Source organism: Bos javanicus, chromosome 14, assembly GCF_032452875.1.
Source record: "Bos javanicus breed banteng chromosome 14, ARS-OSU_banteng_1.0, whole genome shotgun sequence".
Taxonomy (NCBI): Eukaryota; Metazoa; Chordata; class Mammalia; order Artiodactyla; family Bovidae; genus Bos; species Bos javanicus.
The window spans coordinates 6,878,723-6,901,421 of NC_083881.1; the positions used below are offsets into that span (position 1 = coordinate 6,878,723).

Here is a 22,699-nt window from a genome sequence, read left to right on the forward strand (position 1 = left end):
CCTGCAGAGCTGGAAGTGCTTCAGCCACCTTTTAATAGTGTGCATTATATTGCCTTAGCTGTTTGACCTTCTGGTTTCTTGCCTCCCATCCATAGCCCAGGGCTAAATGTAGTGAGTTCCAAGGTCAGGCTGTGTCTGACCAGTCCATATCTGACCAGTAAGACTTGTCTTGATACAGCCCTGCTCTGCCCCTGCCACTTGAGAAGCCTGAGGCCTCAATATGGACCCACAGCCAGTGGTAAGTGACAGCTTGTCTTATTTTAAATAGAAACCCATTTAGAGACTAATTTAAGAATAGTTGAACTTGATGTAGTTCCTCTCTCAAGTGATGCAGATTTTGTTCTTTATTTTTGAAAAATTCTTAAACAGAAACAATGACTTTCTTTTTTTTGGTTTACTCTGGCTCGTTTGCCTTTTTGCTGTGTTTTATGTGGGGAGAGTGGCCTTTCCTAAGAAAACTAGCACATGAAGTTCATTGTCATCTTATACCATGTTCTCTGTCTTAAAATAAGGCTCCAGAAATGCACTCAAAGAACAGGTAGAGAAAGCAGCACTTCTCTGATTGTGAAGAAACAGTAGTTTGCTGTTAAGCCTTTCTCATTCAAGAGCTTATAATTTTCTGTAAAAGCTAAACATTGTCCCTTGGGCGGGTATGTTTTATTCTTGGCTCTGATTCTGTGTTAGAAAGTTTGATTTAAAAGGGAAGATATTAGCTTTTTGTCTCCCACACAAAGAATGTTCTTATTTGTCTTTATTTTTGGTAAGATTCAGTTTCATTCTCCTGAGCCAGGACTTCATTGGCAGTCCAGTGGTTGAGACTCTGTGCTTCCACTGCAGTGGGGCGCAGGTTTGATCCTTGGTCAGGGAACTAGGATCCCACATGCCACACAGTGTGGACAAAAAAACTGAAAACAAAAAAATACCCCTGAGCCTGCCTTAGTGTGAAGAGTAGTATCAATATCTTTTATCTACAAAAAGTATCTTTGCCATCCTATGTGTGTATTTGTGTGTGTGTGTGTGTATAAAATCAAAACCTGCAAATATGGTATATGTTGTCGAGGGTATTAATCAACTCCTGATGACTATGTTGTATTTGCACTGGGTGTTAGATGACAGCCATTTTTGACAGTCCAATGTAGTAGGTGATACAGCATTCTCCATATGGGGATAAAATGATCCATCTCTATTATCCATCTCCTCCATTATGGTCCTAGTCCCCTAGATGGGAACTAGAATTTTAGATGTGTGCACTGAGAAAAATGGAACTTGAGTTGGGTAGCTCAGATGGTAAAGAATCTGCCTGCAGTGAAGGAGACCCGAGTTCAATCCCTTGATTGGGAGGATCCCCTGGAGAAGGAAATGGCAACCCCCTCTAGTATTCTTGCCTGGAAAATCCCATGGACAGAGGAGCCTGATGGGCTATAGTCCATGGGGTCACAAGAGTCAGATGTGACTTAGTGATTAAACCACTGTAGCAGCCTAAAAAAATGTAAAACCTAATTGTGTATGAATAGTAGTTTGTCCTCCTTTATTTTGTGCACATTGAGAAACTGAGCCATAGGGGTATTTTTAATGACTGGAATAAGCTGTTCGTAGTGAATGATTTTAGCTTGTACAGAAAAAAAAGTCTCCAGGTATACCAACTCTAATGCTGTCAGCTCTGAAGGTCTCTGCAGTGATTACTCCTCCTCCTTGGATGACAGCGACAGCACGTAGTACAGGGGAGAACCGCCTCTGGAGCCGGGCTTCGGGGTCCAAAGCCCAGTCCCCGAGCTCCTGTGTTGCTCTGGGCAGACTGCTTTCTGTCTCACACTCCCTTCCAAAAAGGGGATAATACTAGTACTTCCCTCACAGGGTGCTAGGAGAATTAAATGAGTTAATATATGTGAAGCACTTAGAACATGAGGTAAGATTTTTTACCATCAATAATAGTTGATGCTTTTCTGCCATACATTTTAAGTGGCCAGTTTTCCTAGAGAGTTTGGCATTTGAACCGGGCCTGAAAGAATAAATAAGATTTCCAAAAGTGAAATGTAAAGAATTTAAAATGGGGAAAGCTGTGTGTTGAGGGGAGGAAAAGAACGTTAAGCGGAGGTAAAAAATCTTTTCTCCTCCGTTTTGTCTCCCGTTTATTGCTTACTAATTTTACACCTGCCGCAGAGCTCAGCATTGATGAATGTTACGTAAGCTTATTCAGCCCTTAGGAAAACCCTTGCCAGATAGGTGTTTTAAAATCTCATTTTACAGATGGGAGAGTAGCCACAGAAAAGTCAAGTCACCAGGTTAAAAGCTTGGCCTAGTTCTGACTGTAAAGCTCAGGCTCTTAATTATCATCTAGTCCTTCCTTCCTAAGAGCAGGCTGTTAGAAGACGGCTCCAGAAAATATTTATAAAGCGATGAGTGCTCTGTGGTTGGAGTTGAAGACGTTCAGAGTGGTGCTGTCAGGGGCGCACGTGATCCCTTTGTCCCAGCGAGAGACAGAGACTGTGTGTGCGATCGTCGCAGAAGATGGACGAGAGGCTCGCGTGCCCGCGCGTGCTGCCTGCGTCGCCGTGCCCGTCATTCCGGCAGCGTGGAGGTGCGTGTGTGCTCCCAGCTGAGAATGGCAGCATTGGGTTGTTGAGGTCTTTATTATTTTTCTCATGAGAAATTGCACACGTTTCCCCCGCGACATCCCGATTGACCCCTTGGACTCAAGTGCTCTTCACTTCCTTTTGTTGCCTCAGATTGACGGCTGTTTGAACACCCTTTTCAGTTCCCTACCTACATCTGCTTCCCAGCCTGGAGCACTTTTTGGTTTCATGCCCGTGAGGTCTGTTGGGAATACAGTGAGGACGATGGTAATTCTGTTGCTGTTATTCCTTCCATCCCCTTACTGTACTTTGTCACACTGTCTTCCTTTTGAACCTTTAATGGAATCTGTCATTTCATCCTCAGACTTTCGTCTCAAATAGCTCACTGGCCTTGACTTGAATTTTAAGTTGTTCTGTCCCCATGTACTACTTCCTTCCATTAATTAGCTAATGGCTGTTTTTTTTCCCTCTTTAATGTTCATGCCTTTTTTTTTTTTTAAACTGTCAAACTCCTCTTTCCAGAAGACACAACCAACAACTCAGTACTAGGCTTTATAAAACTAGAATCAGACTAAAATGAACTAGAATCTTGGTAGCTAGTATCTTTCCATGGAATTTATATCTTTCTCTGCTTTTAAGGGAGAGGGAAAAAAAAAAAAAAAGAACATTTTCTGAAAACAAGTACCAGAGATTCAGCCAAAAATTTCAAAAGAAAAAGCAAAAACATTCAAGATTTATCAGTCAACCATTAACATCTGTTACATAGCCTCCAAGAGACAATGAAGGTTTTTACTTACAAGTCAATCTCATGTCTATACCTTTTACTTATTTCTTTTCATCATCATGAAACAGGCCTTCATGACTTCTCTGGACTGTGGCAGCAGTCTTAACAGCTGGTTCCTTATCCTTCCCACTTCCCCAGGTCGTCATCCCTATCAGCAGCAGTCTGATGGTTCTTAAACAGTGATCTAATCTCATGTCTTAAAAGTCTCCTTTGGCCCCTCCTTGCTTGCGCTCATATTTAAATGCCTAACATGCTTCTTGCAGCCTTGTAGCCTGCTTCAGAGGTGGTGCTCCTTGGAAATAGGTACTTTATTCACCGCTCCCCCCACACCTAGATCAGTGCCTGAAACAGCCTCTCATGCCCTGAGCTCACTAGGCCGGGGCTTCCCCAGAACAGGTCCTGGGTTTGCCTCTCACAGGTCACAGGTGTGTTGAGAGGTGCTGGTCGGGGCCCTCCACCTTTGGGATGGCCAGGACTCGACTGAGTAATGGGACTCTCAAGTCTGCGCGCGGGCGAGGAGGTACCCTGCCACCTGCACAGCTACGATAGCCGCCCGCTGCAGGGCGTCCCGCTGTGGGTGAGGGTTCCGGGGCTGCTGGCGGGTTTATGATCCAGGGGCCTGAGCAGCTCAGCCAGAGGTGCTGCTACTCAGAAGCAGGGGTGGGCTAACAGAAGGCCAGTCAGGGGCGTCGCCTCTGTCTTCACTCCCACAGGATACATTTCGGTGCTTCTGTGGGTGCTGTTCACATTTAGTAGCATCCAGGTTAGCCACGGGCTGACCAGTCCACTAGACATGAAAAATATAATTAAAATCAGGCTTATCTTTTATACCTTTAGGAAGTCTTTCCTAACCTAAAAGTGAAAACTAAGGGTATTGTTCATAGTAGTATTGTCCTTAGGATTGCCGATGGATGGGCCCAATTAGCCTGTTTGGTGTGAAAGAGAGGCCACTGTTGTTGGTGCTCTTTTGTTTTTATTTTTTGCCCAGGCCAGTGAACGTCACATCAAAGAGAATTCTGTAGAACCCTGTCGTGTTCCCACAGACCATGATCCTCATGGTTGTCCTGTCTTTCCGATGCATACTCAGGAGGAAGGTTCGCAAGAAAATATAGGTGCAGACCTGAGACTGCAGTCAGCATCTGTACAGTGCTTTGTTATTTCAGATATGCTTTCATACTCACATAATTTTGTTTAAACTTCACAACCATTCTGTGAGAGTTTTGTTTTTTTTTTTTTTAATTCACATAGGATTTTCTAGTTTTGCAGATTGAAAAACTGGTTCTGAGTAAAGAAACTTAAAGTCACACAGCCAGTATATCAGTGGAAGTGCAAAGATTTGACTGAGCAGGTGAGTAGGGACACAATGTAATCAGACTGTATGGAAGATAATGACTGGGAGAGTCATTCATACCTCTTGTTCTTAGAAGAGGATTCTTTTTCTCAAGTAGAGCTTTAAGTAGATTTATTATTAGAAAAGTTTGAAAAATTGAAAACAGTATTTAAAACTCGATAGATATACATGGATCATCTCTGAAGATTGACACAGCTTTGACATTAAGACATGCACAGTGAGACGCATGACATCCACTTGTGTTTCACGTGTAGCGATATGTCTGATACATAAGTGTGTGGATATTTACTCTGTGTCACTAAGGTTCACAGTTAGGGTCTTAGATCCTTATTTGCTGAAATCTCCTTTTGCTTGTAAGTTGAGGCCAAAGTTGGCAATTTTCCTTCCAGGTGTGGATTTTGAAAATAAAGTCGACTTGTTGAAATGTGACCTGCCTCATCGTGATGCATTCATATCCAGGATTATGGGAAATTTTCAGTGTCGTAGTTTGGCTGATGGTATCCATGAACCATGGAAAGCACTCTCCAAGTGAGTTAAGTGGACTGAGCGAGTTATTAGTTTTGTTTTGGGTGCAGTTCATGGTGTTTAAGTCTATAAAGCAGAGTTTGGAGCCTCTTGCATCCTGTTGGCTGAAGAGACTCTGCCTTTCAGCACTTACCCGAGCACTGTGGAATCACAGACCTGCTCAGCTTATCCTGATTCGAGTGGTCTAAATGCTCGGGTCGGCGCTGTGTGTCACTGGTGACTGATTTTGCCCCGTTTATGACCTGGGACCTTCGGTGGATGGTATTTTGAGAATCTAAAAAGATCCTTAAAAATCATGAGACTCTAAAAAGCTGCCTGCCATCAGCTCACTGTCAGTGGTCAGCAAATTTTATTTTAAAAAAATACAGGGAATTCCCTGGTAGTCCAGCAGTTAGGAATTTGAGCGCCCGCTGCAGGAGGAACGGATTTGATCCTTGGCCAGGGAACTGAGATCCTACATGCCATGTGGTGCGGCCAGAAAAATTTGAAAACTTTTTAAAAATTAAACTACCAACTTGTGACTGCCCTATAGTTTAATACAGTGATCGTTTTGTCCAAAACACTGCCCTACCTACCTCCCCCCAGGTGGTTTTTTGTTTGTGTTGTTTGCTGTGCTTCACGGTGTGCGGAACCTCGGTTCCCTGACCAGGGAGCCAGCGTGCACTGCCTACATTGGATGCGCACAGTCTTAACTGCTGGACCTCCAGGTCTCTCGCCTCCAGGTTTGAGGCATTCCTGGGCACGCTTTTTTTTTTTTCGAGTAAGTACATAACAACTCAGTGGTTATATGTAGATATATGGCACCCCTCTCATGGAAAGCTTTCTTTGTTCACAACAGTAATGGAGAAAATGCATAGTTACCCTGAAATGGTGAACTAAATTAGCCATTAACACTTCCTGGGATTTCAGCGTAACCTTCTTTCTCCACCCAAAAGGCAACATGTGTTCAGTCCATAATGTCACTGATCCATTTTTTCCCCTCCCCCACTTTTTTTCATTTTTTATGTGAGTAGTTTTTTGGGCTTTGATCTGTAATGGCGATTAGGGTAACGGATTAGTCCTTGCCTGCCCAGGACTGTCTGGGTATTAAAACTGATAGTCCCTTTCAATTCCAGACGAGCCCTAACACAGGGCTGTGTTGTCAGTGGGCTTTGGCCATGTTATTGGAACTGTGGTAGCATCTGGATCAGTGGTTAGGAGAATTTAGTGTGCCTCAGAACAACTTGGAAGGCTTTGTAAAACACTGATTTCTGCGTCTGATTCCCCCTAATTCCTGATCCAGTGGGGTTGGGGTAGAAACCTGCAAACTACTTTTCTTACAGTGTCCTGGGTAGTACTGATGCTGCTGGTTTGGGGTTGAGCCATGTATATACCGTGTGAGTATATGATGATGTTTCATTAAGCTTTGTGGAGAAAGGAACTGGCTCTCTGCCTTGCAAGCCTAAGCACTGACTACCCCAAATGGTGTTTGTGTGTCTGAGCAGTGATCATGCAGTGCCAAAAAACAACCCATCCTGTTAGAAGTGACAGAAATGGGGGAAAAGTTTTAAAAAAAAAAGTCAAAACAGGTCATTTTTACACAAACATGTATCTGTATATACACACACATACATATTTTATAGTAAATTTTCTAGGTAAACTTTCATTTGATAATCCATTTGGATCTCATAAAGTATCTGACATGGGTAGTTGCTTCCAGAGAACACATAATTCATTATTATAGCAGAACCGATGTAAGCTGAGTGGAGTAGAGATGATGATACCCACCCTGCCTGCCCCTCGGAGCTCACCATGAAAACCCACAGGGAGGTGTGATCACGCCATGCAGACGTCAGATGTCACGGTGACGATTTCCGTGCTTTTCAGCGCTCTGCTCTTCACCGTCTCACTGGTTGTCTGGTGGTCAGTTTGCCAGGCTGGTCTGTCCTCACAGATGGTTACCTTGTAGATGGTTCCTTGAGAGAGGCTCACAGTCAGACCACCTGCCAGTTTGTACCGTCTTCCTCACCTGTAGACACCTGCTCTACTATAACCTCAGGACTCTAGTTATACGGCTAACTTGAGAAATCATATGAAAGCACGTTCAAGCCTCTGTTCCCAGTGGCAATTGGCAATAATGAGTAAGTCATAAATGAGCCTCATAGAACAAGAAGATATTGTTTTGTACTAATGCCAGGAGTAAGAATGGTCGCTCTCAAATATGAAATAGATTTGTGTCAAGTATGTAAGTCGTTACGCACACCAAAACGTGTTCATCTTTAGCCTCAGCTGTACCTTCATTAGATTCAACCTGCTTACTCGGTTTTTAATGATGAATACAAGAGCAAAAAGAACATTTGTGAAATACAGGTTACATATTGTAATTACAATTTGTGTCTAGATACTTTATAGAATATTCATAATTGATTTTATTAGAACATACTTAATTATTCAACTTCTATACGTTTAGTTTTCAACTGTCTTCAAGAACACATCATAAACAAATTACAGCATTTGACAAAATTCCCTAACAACCCTGAAGAAAAGATTTTATATATTATATGTGAGAATTAAATATAATAGCTCTGATAAAGATGTCAGTCTTTTTATCAACCTTTAAAACAGAAAAACAGGGAAATTGTTTGAAGGAGAGACTTGCAATCGCTGGTTCATTGCAACTCAGTATGCAGCATCCTAATTAGTCAAGTATTGTGTGCCTACCTGGGCATGAAATAACTTTTTTTCCTAATTTAAATCTGGAAATTTTCAATTGCAGAACAGCTTGAATACCCTTTGTTGGAAATAGCCACTGGGTTCTTTTTTTTAAGTATTTGTCTTCAGAAACAATGAAGGTCATCTTGTATCCATAGAGACCACATGCACTTTCCTCATTATTTCTAGCATTGTTTCTGTAATGGGTAGTTATTTATGACATTTAAAGCAAAAAAAAAATGCAGAAAGCAACATTAAATATTACCACAGTAAATATCAGTGACCGAAATCGCTTACTCCATAGTTTCTCAAAGAAATTAATTAATATTAGAAAATTAGTAGCCTTTCAAAATTGTGTGTATTGATGTGTTCAGTAGTTATCCTGTAGGGTGTCTGTCTGTGTGTGTGTGTTCATTTCTTGGAAATCACTGAAACTTAATTGTATACTCTTAATTGTTTTAACTGGGTTGTTTTTTTTTTTTTTTTAAGAAACAGTAACTTCACATACTTTAGATGAAAGCAACTCTTGGTTTTGGTGGCGTGCCGATTTTTTTTGTCACCTAATCTTCCTTCTGTCTTTCAGGAAAGTGGTGTGGTAGCAAAACGATTTTAGCCTATCACTGCTTATAAACAAAGCCAAGGTCAGGAGTTCGTTTGCTTATTACCTGCCTTGCTTTGTTATCTCCATGGCCTGTATGTGCATCTCTAACCTAACTCAGCTGGGCACGGGCGAAGAAAGCATGAGAGTCTTAGTACAGGTCCACTGCCAGTGAAACCCACTGTATTCGTGACCTAGATTAGGATGCTTTTGTTAATGGAAGAGTCACTTTTAATGACAGCATCAGGGCAGCAGGCATGCCTTCAGACTGTTTCAGGCAAATGTATGGTCTTTCTGATTATTCGGATTGTCATTCTGGTGTGTTTATTATTAATTCTGAAACTCTGGGTTACGGGAGAGAAAACTTCATTTTTTGCACATATCAAATAGAAAGTGTATCTTCGTATAGAATAACTGGGTCATATCTTTAATGTTACTAATTTGCCAAGATAACTTTACAATGCATATTGTCTTTTGTAATAATTTATTCAGGAAAAATTGCTGTTGATAAACCACTTATCTCTTGCTAATGAATTTCATTAATCATTTCATTTTTTTGTCCCAAAATGTCACAGATAGTGTTCAGGACTAAAAGGCCTAACAAGCATTTAGAGATGGTGACCAGCAATACTTGTGTCGATGCCCTCTGTTAACTTGTGCAGAAGGTCTGTTGTTGTAAACATCCCCGACTGGAAGCTGTACCACACAGCTAAGCTTTCAGTCAGATGTTTGCTGCTACCGGCTATTCGCAGACGTCATTTCAGTGTAATTACATCTTAAGAGGTAGAATTGGGGGGGGTGGGGGGCGTGCCTGTAAAGTGTGTGGATGAACACCAGGAATCTTTGGGGTTCTGCCTTCACTGCGCTCTGTGCGAATGCGTGTTTCATGCCGAGTAGTGTGGGATGCTCTCTTCAAAACAGGATATCCTGGAGCAGATGCCAGCCGAGCTTCCAGACTTTAAGATGCTGCTGCTGCTGCTGGGCTTTAGAGAATTCTGTTAAAAAGAAATTTTTTTTTTCCACTATGGATTCTTATTTCTGGTTTTTACCCTGTCAGTGAACTCACATTCTTTATTGCCTTTCCAAGTAGGCTAGAGTTTGACTTCCCAGCAGTTCAGAAGACTGATTTCCTCCTTTAGAAATTCTGTAGACGTTCTTGAGAGTAAATTTATCACCACCGCCCCACCCTACCGCCCAGCAGTATATAACCTAGAAATTTTCAGTTTTCTCTGTAGTGAAGAAATGTGTGTATAAACTCTGTCTCTCTCCTCTCAACACCCCCCCACCCCAGCTTCCTGTTCTCCACCCTGAGTGACGTCACAGCTCCTAGTCAGAACTGTCCTCTAAAAACTTTTGCAGGACCTCAAACTTCTGAGCCTTTTTACAGCATTCACCGTTGGTTATATTTGTCTCAGTTTATTGAGTATGTTTTCCTGCGTATTCTCAGGTCATCACTTGGCTTTTCTCTTCCTTATTCGCATGTTGATGCCTTGTGAGCAGATGCACTGAGTCTATTTTTTTGGGTTTCCCCACAGAGCTGAAGAATACAGGGCTTTTCTCACAGCCGACATTCAATGCAGACTGTTGATAATGTATAATTTTACAACAGCTCTTTCTCCGCGTTTTGAAAATTTGCTTTCTTACCTCTATTTGTCTTGTAGACACTGGAAAACATTTCTGTTTTATTGAAACCTTTCTCTTCAGGAAAGCTTTAGTATTTTTATCATGTATTAATATTAAACTGCTGAACATATTACTGTATAGGGCTCAGTGCATAATTAAACCAAAAGGTAAAGCCCTTGGTAACTTTTTACGTGCACATCTTCTGAGGGCGAGGCCGTCATATCCTTATAATTATCCGTTTTCCTGGCCATCAGCACCAAGTAGGGCACCTTGCGTGCACCGGGCTGCACCAGCGGTTTTGTTTTGCTGCAGGGGCTACTGTGTCCTTTCTGCAGAGGAGCAGATGACAGTTTGGGGCATCTTGTAGCTGCCCAGTTGTGTTCCTGCAGCAGCCCCACTTCTTAAACACTCCTTCGCCAGAGTGCTAGTTTACAAGCCTGATGTGGCCAGCGTGGAGGAGGGGAAGGAGGGTGGTGAGCTGCTTCAGACACAGGTGGCTCTGCAACTTGAAGTATAATTTTCAAGCTTGATGATTCGCTTGCAGCAAGTGTCCCTTCCTGCTGAACTCTTAGTAAAGCAGGTTTCTTATGTACTCCTTGACCCTCTGATGTAGGCCTCAGAGTCCAGATAGCAGCAAACAGATGGGGCCATTTGGGCTCTGAGAGCCCGAGGCATGTCCCCTCAAAGGGTAGAACAAGTCCTCTGCTAACAGGGTTGTTCTGTTAGACAAGGTGACAGTGTTTCCTATGAAAAGTTGTGTTACACAGCCTTGAGATTCAGTAAGATGGATAGAAACTGCCCAGTTTAATAATTTGCCTGGCTGGATTTGAGAGGCTTGTTAAAATGATAGCCCAGATCTGTGCTAAAAGGAGGATGCGTGTCTTGCACAAAGCTGTCACCCTCTGCCCAGCCCAGCCCCTCACCCCTGGCTGCAGGATTAATGTACAATCTGTGTTACATAACATTTGTTCCATGTTATTCTGCCCTGATGAGGTGAATCAGAGGCCATGTCAGCTTTAATTCTGGATGCCCTTGCCTTAGTGTACTGGAATACCACCTTATGAAAGTCATCTGCAGATGACTTCTTTATGTTTTAATTTGGAAGAACCACAGACTTCCCAAATGACCTGCCAATATAGCAATTGACTGTATAGGACAAATACTTTAAAATGTTTGAGCATTAGTTTTTGCTAATAAACCTATAACAGCTTGTCTCCCCACATTTTAATTTAGTATTGAGGAAGAAGTGTGTGGTCTTTATTGACAGGTCCCAGAAAGCTCAGAAATTCTTTCCTAAGAAGATATTTTGATTGAAAGTAAAACATTTTTAGTTGCTGAGTAGTATTCTGAAAATGACAGGCTTTTTTTCCTTAGCATTTGCTTTGAGATTTCTAAGGGGTTACTTTTTAAAAGCAAAACTGCACAATTGTGTCTGCAGGTTCATTTCCAGTTAGACACATTTGTGTGCAGATGTTCTCTGTTGAAGGTCGCTGTTTGACAGGTCCTCCTTGGTCTTGGTGCCGGAGTCCCTTTTACTCTGACTGGCTCCCTCCATTCCTCTGGATAAAGCTTTATTCATTGAGTGAATGTACCTCTATTTGCGGTGGGTATTCAGGGGAAAAAAAGTTTCAAGTGTGAGTCCAAACTTAATCACTTTTCAAAACTATGCTGTTTTAGGTTGTCTCTGCCAGTTTACCCGGCCTGGTTCCTTACGGGTGGACAGTGTGGTGGGTGTTTTGATGTTGGGTGGGTTTTTTTTTTTTCTTCATTCTTTAGCATATTACAAACTTCCTGACAATTTGATGTTCACTGCTCTTTGCTCTGGCTCTCCAGCATGTTTGGTAACACCGTTATTAACGCGTTGGTTTTCAAATAATAGCAGATATCAGAATTACTTGGGAGAGATTGTTAATTAAAATACTGATTGCTGGGCCTTGCGAGACTTTCTCATTCACTAGGTCTGCAGTGATGCTTGCTTCTCCTAAATGCCCACGTGCTGCCGATGCTGCTGTCCTAAGTCTAGGCTTTCAGAACCATGGCTCATCTTCCGTTCGTCTCCTGGGTCAGTGGTGGTGGTTGTTCAGTCATGTCCGGCTCTGTGTGACCCCATGGACTATAGCCCACCAGGCTCCTGTCTGTCCATGGGACTTCCCAGGCAAGAAGACTGGAGTGGATTACCCTTTCCTTCACCAAGGGATCTTCCCGACCCAGGGATCGAACTCATGTCTCTTGTGTCTCCTGCATTGACAGGTGGTTCTTTACTACTGAGCCACCTGGGAATCCCTCACTGTTCAGTATCCATGCCCAATTAGCAACTGAAGAGAAATGTGCATACAATCCCTAACTTAAAAACATACAGTAATCCAAAAATTTGTTTTGAAAAAGATTTGTTGGAAATCTGGGACCCACTTTTCTCCCAGAGAAAGCATCATATTCATTGTCTAGCCCACAAAACCTGTTTGAATATATTTGCAAAGAAAAGCAGAAGGAAAAATAATAGTGTTGCCGTGGAATACTTGAAGCAAAAAAACAGTATATTTGTAGAGGAAAAAAAAATGTGTATGTTTAATCTTGAGAACTTGAGAATTTAATCAGAACTCCTGATTTAATCTTGAATCAGGAAAAGTGGCCTGAAGAGACAGGAGGCCAGGTAGAGACAGGAGGTTCACAAAGGTCCTGGAAGGCCCGCAAAATTCCAGAGATTACTTTAGAGTTTGCTGGCAATCATTCTGTTATTTAATTTTACTTCCAAGTTTGAGGATTTTTCTCTTCTTCGAGGCAAGTGTATTGATCGGGCTGCTTAAAGTGCTTTATAGAGGTATCAGTGGTAGTATTTTCTTAATCAGAGGAATCCAGAGAGACGACGGATTCCTGGGAGGCGACTTAGCAACACTTGGGCAGGAGGAGGAGGACCCGGGTTAGAGTGTGGAGACGTGTTAGTGAGGTGAACATCCTGAGGCAGGAGCATGGGGAGGAGATGAGGAGAGGCTGGGGGCAAGGAGGCTGCCGCGGGGCCCTGAGCTCCTCACACATGTGCTGCTAACTTTGTCTTCGACTCGAAACAGGAAGCTCCTTCCTGAGGAAGAATGGGTTCCCGATGTGCCATCCCGGCCATCAGGCAGGTTCCTGTAAACGCAGGCTGGCTTGTTTGGAAGGGAAGGCTGTAAACCCAGCCACATATAGGTCTGGAACATTCATGAGACGTCTGCTATATCACCACCAGTTACGAGAAGAACATCACTTGTTCCTTTTCCCCTGGATTCTAAACCTTGTCTCAGAAATACCTCTTGACTGGACTTTTACCTCATTCATGTCAATCTTTGTACCTCCTGTTCTTTTTTCAACAGATTCTACAAAGTTATCTTTTTAAAAAAATCATATAAATTATTCATCATATATCCCTTAATTTAAATTTGAGTCTCAAGGAAAGGACCGGTGCAAATACGGTAAAGGATTGTGTAAGTCCTGCTTTAAACCAAGTTTTCAGTTCATGTAAACATCCTACACTCAGCTGTAACACACGAGTCGGCTGGGAGGTGGATGTTTACTTCAGCTGACTTGGACTGTCAGCCATTAACACGGATAGAGGATATGGCAAAAATAGTACACAGAGGCTTGATTTTTTTTTTCTTTTAATGTAATTACTGTAAACTTTCATTACTGTCATATCTTTGCAGTTGTATTGTTGTATCTCTAACATGACGTGAGACTCGGGGGTTGGGCAAAGGAATGTCCTCACTGGAGTGGTGGCGTGCCGGCCCTGTGGAGCTCGCGCTGTGCTCCGACAAGAGGGGCTCTGACAACAGACCCCTGGAGCCGCCTGGGCTGTGCTGGACAGTTTGCTGTGTGATTTGGAGGAGGGAAAGGCACTGCTTCACACCTCAGTGCTTTTCTCATCTGCAAAATAGGTATGGTATCCACTTCACAGGATCGTTGTAAGGACCGACCTCTGTGATGAGCGCAGAGTGGTTCATTAGTCAGTGCTTGTCACGTTAAGTCCCGGTAAATGCTAACGGGCTAGCTGTTGTTCTGCCAGTGAGAATGCCTAATAATAGTACATAGCCTATTTTAAGTGTTCAGTGAATAATTGCTGTTCTGTTTAAAGTAGATCAGACTCATTTTTATTTTAGCAATAAAGACGATACCGGCTTTCCAATTTAATGGAAATGGTTTGAAATCACTGTGATTTAGTGGTAGGGTTTTGAAGCCCAGCTTCTTGAACTCATATCCTGGTACTACCGCATACTAGGTGTGTTACTTTGGGAAAATTATTTCTCCATTTCCTCAGTCTGCTAAATTGGGATTATAATAGTACCTCCCTAATAGGATTGTTATGAGATTAAATGAGTTAACGTAATAAATAAGTTAATAGCGGTCAAGTGTTGTAATAATTCCTGGTACACACTAAGCTCCTGATAAATGGTAGCTGTTATTATTGTTATTTCAGAAACATGTTGGTCATCCTTTTTTTTTGGAGCATAGTTGTGCCAAACATTTATAGATAATTTAAAGATAAGCTAACACCTGATAATTAGTTCTAGATATATATTGTTTGATTTATATGATACTCTCATATTTCATGCTCTTATTGAAAACACTGTACTTAAAATTAACTTTCTATAACTTTGTTTTTCAGCCCCGTGAAATCACCTCTGCTTTTCATTTTTTGATGATACATTCATATTCTATATAGGTGTAAAACAAAGTAAACAACAGCCACCAAGTCAGAAGTACTGAAGGACAGTTTTAACAGCTTGGCAAGTATCCATAAATTTATCTATGCCTACATTCAGAATTACAGTTCACATTTGATGCCTGTACTCAGGAAGATGTCTATGTTTATGAAAAAGTCACAGTTAAATAAAAATGTGAAGTCCAGACAGGGAGACTTGTTCCTGAACAGGTGAGTGCTGTCTTTCTAATTGTATTCTGTTTGTTCAGTAAACTAAAATTTTGTGTGTGTGTTTTAAGTTTCTTTTTATTAAGTGGGAGTTATTCTGTTATGTACTTGGATATAAAACATATTTCAGTGAGTTTCACATTTTCATTTGAAACTTGTGAAATGCTTAAGTTATTTAATAATTTATAATACTTGAAGAGAAGTATCAGTGCATTATGGAAGCATCATATAACCTAAGGGTAGTTTTATGAAAAGTGTTTTTTCATGTTTTCAGATTAAGCATATTTGGAGGTTCCCCATCAATTTACCTTTGAACCTCAGTGAATAAAATATAAAATTTTTCTTTCATATTCTCCAATATGAAAAAGCATTCATTTAGCATATCATTGTGGTTTAGGCTTCCAAACACCTTATAGCTTAAATTTCTAATTTATAGTTTTTTAATTTATTGCTTTTTTCTTTTGTTTAATAGTCCTGTGTTCGTATCTTTATATTACACACTTTTCTGATCATAGTATCATTTGGGCTATCAGCTGTGTCTCACTTCAGCACTTAGAAAAAGCTCTATGTGAAAGTTGAGTTGTAGTTGAGTCAAAAAAATTTTTTTCACTTTATCTTGTTTTAGTTAATACTATAAAGCATTCTGTAATACTGAGCTGTCTCCCACATTTTAGATAATACATGCCTTGATTTCTTTGAAAACTGTACATTTATTAGAATTTTTTCTGATGAACATGTGCTTATAAGTTTTAAATGTTACAGAATCTGGATAAATGTTAAAATGTTCCCATTTTCCCCCATTATTTTCCAGTTGTCATTTTTCATTTCATTGATTGATAGAGAACATAATATAGTTGGATTTTTACAATATTTGACATGTTCTGAAATTAAACTCCAGCTATTTTCTATCAAGTTTGAAGATTTGTTATCTCTCCTCATGATTATTTGCTATGCATTTGGCTTAAATTATTTAGCTTCTTCCTGTTTCATTACATCTTTCTCATCCCATCAGTTCCCAATAGTAGGATTTCATGCTTCCAAACAAATGTCTCCTATAGACTTCAGTAGTTGAAAACTGTCACTTATCATGGGGAATCTGATACACATGAGTTTGCCTTTTAGTTTATTCGTTTCAGTTTTTTTTAAAAAGCAGTTTTACCTTTTGATAAAGGTAAGATGTTATTCAGTGGAAAATATTATGCACAATTATAATTAATTAAATGATCTCTTTTTGTTGTTAATGGCTTGTGATATTAAGGTTTGTTTGTTTTTAAACTATAGAGATGATAGTATCAAATTCTGGCTTTTTCTGGCTTTCAATGAAAGGTGGGATTTAGTTTGTTTTGTTTTTAACTTTTAAGTTACCAGTGCATTATGAAACCAATAGCAGTTTCACTTTTAGGATTTTTATATTTATATAAATTAGGATTATTTATTAATATTAGCTTTAACTTCCTTTAACTTTACGGAAGAGAACCTGTCCTGAGGATGTTTGTATAATTTTATGCATAATATTCCTGTGAGGCTGAGTAAAATTCTTCCATCAACTAAAATCGTAGCAGTAGAACCTGTTCATCTACTTAGCTATCTTTTTTGGGATTAACCAGATGCAATTATAACTGGCTTTTAAAAGTTCCAACCTTTTCCTTGCTTATTTCAAAGTGGTTCTTTAGAACTGTTAAGCTATATGGTCAGTATTTGTCCTGCTGTCTAAAGCTACTTAAATATAGGATTGGGGCTGTTTGTTTTTTAAAAGTAGTTTGAAAAAATTTCTTTGCTACTTGTTCTTCATGCAACTTTTATAGGAGTTCAAATTCCCTGGAAAAATAAGGGTTTTGTAAGATTTCTTTGAAGAAGTATAAAGGTTGCTAAAGGTATATAGTTGTCTTAATATTGACATAAATTTTCCTTATTCTGTAGGTATCTCTGAAAATTATTGTTTTAGGTATTCTATTTATGTATATAATCATTGTTTAAAATTCTGTAGTAACATAGTCAGTAGCACATAAAGATACCATATTAACCAGAACACTGGGTTATTTCAAGTAAAGATATGACTTTGAATGAGAAATGGAGTTTGGGAAATAGGTACTGGGAAATCCTGCATTCTGAGATAACTTTCTAAATATGTGGTCATTCTGTATTATTTAGACTAGATGTGAAGAGTATATAAAAATATTCTCTTCACAGTCACATACCACTGGCCACCTTTTTCTTACACTCCGCAGTATTAATAATGGTGATCCTTCCAAGCTCTTGTGTTTTTACACAGTCATACGTTGGTGATATATTTGGGATTTATTATACCATGAAATCATACCATATCTTGTACTTTTTTCCATGCTTTGGAGAACTTTCCATATCTGTGTCTCACGTATTTTTTTTTAGTTCTGTATATAAATACACCAGATTACCTGTTGGTGAATGCAAAGGTTGCTCCAGTGCTTCACTGTTGTAGGCTGTCCTGCAAAATACAGAGTATTTTGATGCATATTTTGTGTGATTATTTCTGCAAGACCATTTGTAAAGGTATAATTGCTGTGTCAAGGAACATACCTATTTGAAATACTTACAGGTACTGCAGAATTGTTCTCCCAGGAGTCTGTGCCGGGTTACCCTTCGCTGGCAGTCTAGTGCTTGTTCCCTCACACGCTTGCCCCCAGGGCATTACCGTTCTTGTTCATTTTTTTTGCTGATCTGATGGCCGCAAAAAAATATCTCTTTATTTTCATTCCCTTGTCTAAGAGCAAAGTTAATATCTTTTCACATTTCTGTTGGTTTTCTTTCTTTCATTTTTATTTGTTTGATTGTTCATCCCCTTAACCCACATTTCTTTTGATTTGTTCATTTGTTCTCATTGTTTTCTAGGAACGCTATATATTTTGGATTGGGTTACTATATATGTGTTGCAAGTACTTCCTCCTAATCTGTCATGTGTTTTTTAAAACTTTATTTTAAACCATTACGTAGTCTTTGGTAACTCTGGGTTTTGTTGTCTTAGGAAGGCCCGTTGCACCCTTAGTATTATAAATGCATTATGCTGAATACATTATCCTTTAATCTTTTGAAACTGTATTTCATCAAGGCTAAGAAATACCGTCGTTGATTACATGAGCCAGTATTTTATATACTGAGATAGAGGGGACCAAATCTTGAGGAATGCACGGAGTATTTTCTAGTCGTTTCAAATTTTATTTATAGTTACATAAAGATTTCTTCTAAGACATTTATTCTGATCAGTTTTTTAAAAACTCTCATAAAAAGGAACGTCTGTTCTGTCAGTTCTTTATCTTTGCATCAGCAATCCTCAGACCTTGGGTGTTCCCCTCAATTTGTCCCTCATTTTAATACAGCTTTCATTATTACTGAGTATTCATCAGGCAGTAATAATGTATATGGAACACCTTTTATGATACAAGTATTTTATTAGATACTTGCATAATGTTCTCATCTAAGCCTTGCAGCAGCCCTTGAAGTGTTATTAGTGTGCTTTACAGTTGAGGAAACTGGGACTCAGAAAAGTTAAGTTGCTTTGTAATTACAAACAGTTAAAGTGATGGAGATTCCTGAGCTCAGAGCAAGCACCCTGGGTACCGTACATAAGTGGTTCAGAGATGCAGGCTGTGGGTCTGAGACATTTGTAGAGATTGGAAAACTAAATACATGGGCGAGATTGACCCTCAGGTATATGGTCAGTCTAGAATGGAGCACGTAAAGTGTGTGATTAAATGTGTGATTCTAATTTTCATACCTTTCAGAACCAGTGTATGCCGTGCCTCCAGATCAATGTTTACTTTTGCCCTTATTAATAAGCTTGCTGATACTCCGGCTCTTGTCAGTTTTCATATTGTTATAGTTCTCGAATCAGTAGGATTTATAACTGGATCTTCCCTTTAATGTGGGGAGTAAATGCAGTGGTACCAGAAATGTTGCATAACCACTCTCTCCATCTGTATGTTAAACCTAAACCAGAGCAGGAGATGAGAATTGTGCACTAGCATGAGCAAAGTCATTGCGTTTGAATCACAGTCAGTCTCAGTAGTCCTCCTCCTTGAACCTTTAAAGTATATTTTTAAAACTGCTTACATAGTAAGAATGGCAGAGTTTTATTGTGACCCTTGGCAGAGTTTTATTATGACCCCAAGGAAGTTAGTTAAGCTTTTTATTTCCACACAGGCATTTAAAGTTTTTGTTTCAAACTGAACAAACAGAATGAACAGTCTGTACTGTTTGCTTGTGTATAAAAAATGATTGAACAGATCCCAGGCATCTCAGACAGGGCAGGTAGAAGAGTCCCAGGGCTCATGTTAGGAACACTAACTCAAGTGCCTAGAAAACCTACTGTTGCCACGCCATACAGGGATTTGTGGCTGTAAGGGCTGGAGGCAGAGCTCTGGGTAGACAGAGTGCAAGTCTCTTCTCCAGTCCTGTGGCTATCTGGGGTTTAATCCATGCCTTGCAGTTACTTCTGTGTGTAACAGGTTGAGTGTGTGAGAAGCAGTGTTCTTAAACGTTGGCAAACCTGTTTTACTTGTTTCTCAACCTTTGCAGATCATTGCTTATGAAACACTGGTATTTACAGTAAATATCTTGTTTTAGATGTAGGCCAGCCCCATCCAACCGTTTGTCCTTCAACAACTTCGCTCTTTGGTAAGTTGGCACGTGGTTTGAGGTGGCCTTTGGTGATGGAGTGTCTAAAGGGAAAAGCTAAAGGGAAAGGCATGAAGAGAGTAACATTTCCAGGAGCACGTGATCATACCAGGGATGGATGAGCCCTTGAGAGGAGAAAGGATTATCTCTGTCTGTGTTATGTGACCTTTGGCTAATTCCTGCAGCATCCTGACTTCATACCTTTTGTGTAAATGAGAACATTTGGATGTTATACACCCCTTTATCCCTGTGACTCCATCCGGTGATCTGTTTTACTGTGCGTGTGTGTATGTCAGTAGCTCACAGTGTTAATATTTAGCAGATTGAGTCCTAGATTAAACCATCTGAATTCATTTGTAAAACTTGGTTACCTGTCTCCTAAATTGTAGCCGTAATTTAATTAGATAATCCAGATAGTCCCTTAGTATGGTATCTGGCCCATACTAAGCCCTCAGGAAATAACTCGCTCTTCAAAACTCTGTTCAGATGTCCTAATGCTACCTGTATCTTGGGTCTCCCAGGTGAAAGGGGGAGAGTTCCTCTCGTTGTGCCATACACACGTCTTCCACTGTCCTCTCATTCAGCACCATGCTGTGGGTGCTAGCAGGGCTGCTTAGCACTGGTGCGAGAATCGTCACCAGTTTATCTGCATGTGTAGTACTCCACTTAGATTATGAGCCCCTTGAGGACAGAAACAAGCTTATTTGTCTGCATAAATTCAGTGTCTGGCATGATAAGTTTTGTTGGAGGAAAAAAGTTTATTCCTGTTTAAATAAGGTCCCCTCCTCTCTCAGAAGAAGATAATGTTGGAACAAAGGTGTTCAGTAGAAATATTCTCAGAAATCCTGGGCATAGGGACTTCCTTGGTGGTCCAAGGGTTAAGACTCTGTGCTTCCAGTGCAGGGGGCTTGGGCTCAATCCCTGCTCAGGGAATTAAAGAGTTTGTTTCCATGCCGTGACTAAAGTTCTCACATGCTGCTACTAAGACCCAGTGCAGCAAAATTTAAAAAAAGTTGGGCGTCTTCTCCAAACACCTTTCTTTCTTATTTTTTTTTTAAGTTATTTGCCACTGTACTCCCAAGGATTCAATCAGTTTTTTTACTTTGCTTCTTCACAGTGTTTTCCTTACAAAAAAAACTGAAGTGAGAAAATGACCGCCTGGTGGAGAATAAAGCATCACAATGGCAGCACAAAAGAGTTGCTCCTGGAATCAAGGCCCTGGGGTCATGTTACAGCATCTGCTGCTTTCTCGCCACATGACAGTGATCGAATCATTGTATCTGTCTGACTCTACAAAGTGGGCATGCTTCAGTGACTTGTAATGGTAGAAATACAGACTCCGGGATGTGAAGGGCTAGAGTCCTCTGGTGGTGCTCTGGTCTCTCAGGTCTTTTCTAAGTTCTTCTAACTTAATCGGAGGTGATACTCATATAGTGCCAGCACTGGACCTGCTTACTAGAACACACTCAGTTACTTCATGAGCGGAGTTAGTTCAGTTCATACCATACCCTTGGGGGTGGGGGGAAGCCTATTTATTTTACCTCATACACAATTTTTTATTGTTAAAGGTGTTTAAATTAATTGTACCCTTTGTTCCCTGTTGAAAAACAGAACTAAGATGTAAGTGGTGATCAAGTAATTATAGTTCCATCATGCCGGTGTTGTAGGGAAGAATGAACAGCAAAGGCCTACCTGAGGATTAAGTTGTACGATTAAAGGTTAATACTTTCTCAACACAAACATACGGGTCTCTCCTTCATCCTGTAACTCTTACAGTTAATTTTGGTAACTTGAGACACACACAAAGCATTAAAGCCGACTAGGTCTTCATTGACTGCATGTTCCTTAGAAAAGATGGAAGTGTAGGGAAAATTATTCTTAGTACTACTGATACAAATCAAACTATTAGGTGCCTTTCAGCATAGTGCATATGGTATCTGAACCTTTGTCACCTATGAAATTTTTGTCCAAATCACTTCGCAGTTGCCGTGTTTTAAAGGAACCCCTCAAAATCCCCCGCTGGTAAGTTCTCCTTTCCCTGTTTTACTGGTTTTGAACCTCATACCGTTTTACTGAATAAACATTTTCTCCCAACTCTTCAGTTTCTGTTTTCTTCATTTGTTCTGCTTTTCAGAGTGCATCAGTGAGTGAGTGAATTTTACTGCAGTGTAATAGAGAACTGCCGAACTGTGGCTTAAGATGGTGGTTACTGTCCTACCCCCTTACGTGGTTTGTTTCCAGGAATCTCGATGGAAGGGCCGACCGAACTAAGATAACCATCCCATGGCTCCAGACTCAGATGTCAAATAAAGCATAAGCTGTGCACAGCCAACAGCAAAAGGAAGTCCCAACTGCCGGAAATGAAGAGAGAACAGAGCAATGCACGGAGGAACTGGAAGAGACACTGGCCTTCAGGGTCGTCATCTTGGCTGAGAACCTCGCCGTTGAACTGTGGGGCTTTTACAGCGAGACAGAGCCTGACAGTTCCAGGAAGGGGGCCCGGGACCCCTGCTGGTGCTGCAGCCTCCAGGAGCGGGGTGCAGAGCTCTGCACAGCAGCCGCTAAACCTGAGACTGGGTGGAGGGAAAGGAATGGTCCCGTGAGAAGAGCTGAAATGTCTGGTGCAGTCTTGCTCTCCAGCATCCACGCGCAGCTCAGGAATTACTGTGTGCGCCTCCTTAATGTGCGGGGGCAGTGGGCTGCTGGTGCTGAAGCAGCGAAGCAAACAAATGTCTGCCCTCCTGGGGGCCTCTCTTCCTGTGCCACTGGGAAGGAATGTACTATTGTACAGATCAGACACACTTGATAGTCTAAGAAGTGGCAGGAATAAGATAGAATAAGTGTAAAAGAGATGGGGAAAAATGATTCACACAAGGAAGATCCAGTACACACATATATTTTAGGGGTTTTAAGCAGGAGAAAATAGGTGTGGCAGTTGTGAGCTGACCTAAACCTATGTATTCATGTACCACCCTTGGTAGATAATAGCACCCACTGAAAGCCC

General features: G+C 40.8%; 1 long non-coding RNA gene across 1 annotated transcript; it reads left to right on the plus strand.

Moving 5' to 3' along the window:
- The first annotated feature begins 15,054 nt into the window (after positions 1 to 15,054).
- Positions 15,055 to 21,789, plus strand: LOC133260314 (uncharacterized). The gene is made up of 2 exons (XR_009740746.1): positions 15,055 to 19,695; positions 20,813 to 21,789. It is a non-coding gene; the product is annotated as an uncharacterized LOC133260314 (long non-coding RNA).
- The last annotated feature ends 910 nt before the right edge of the window (positions 21,790 to 22,699 follow it).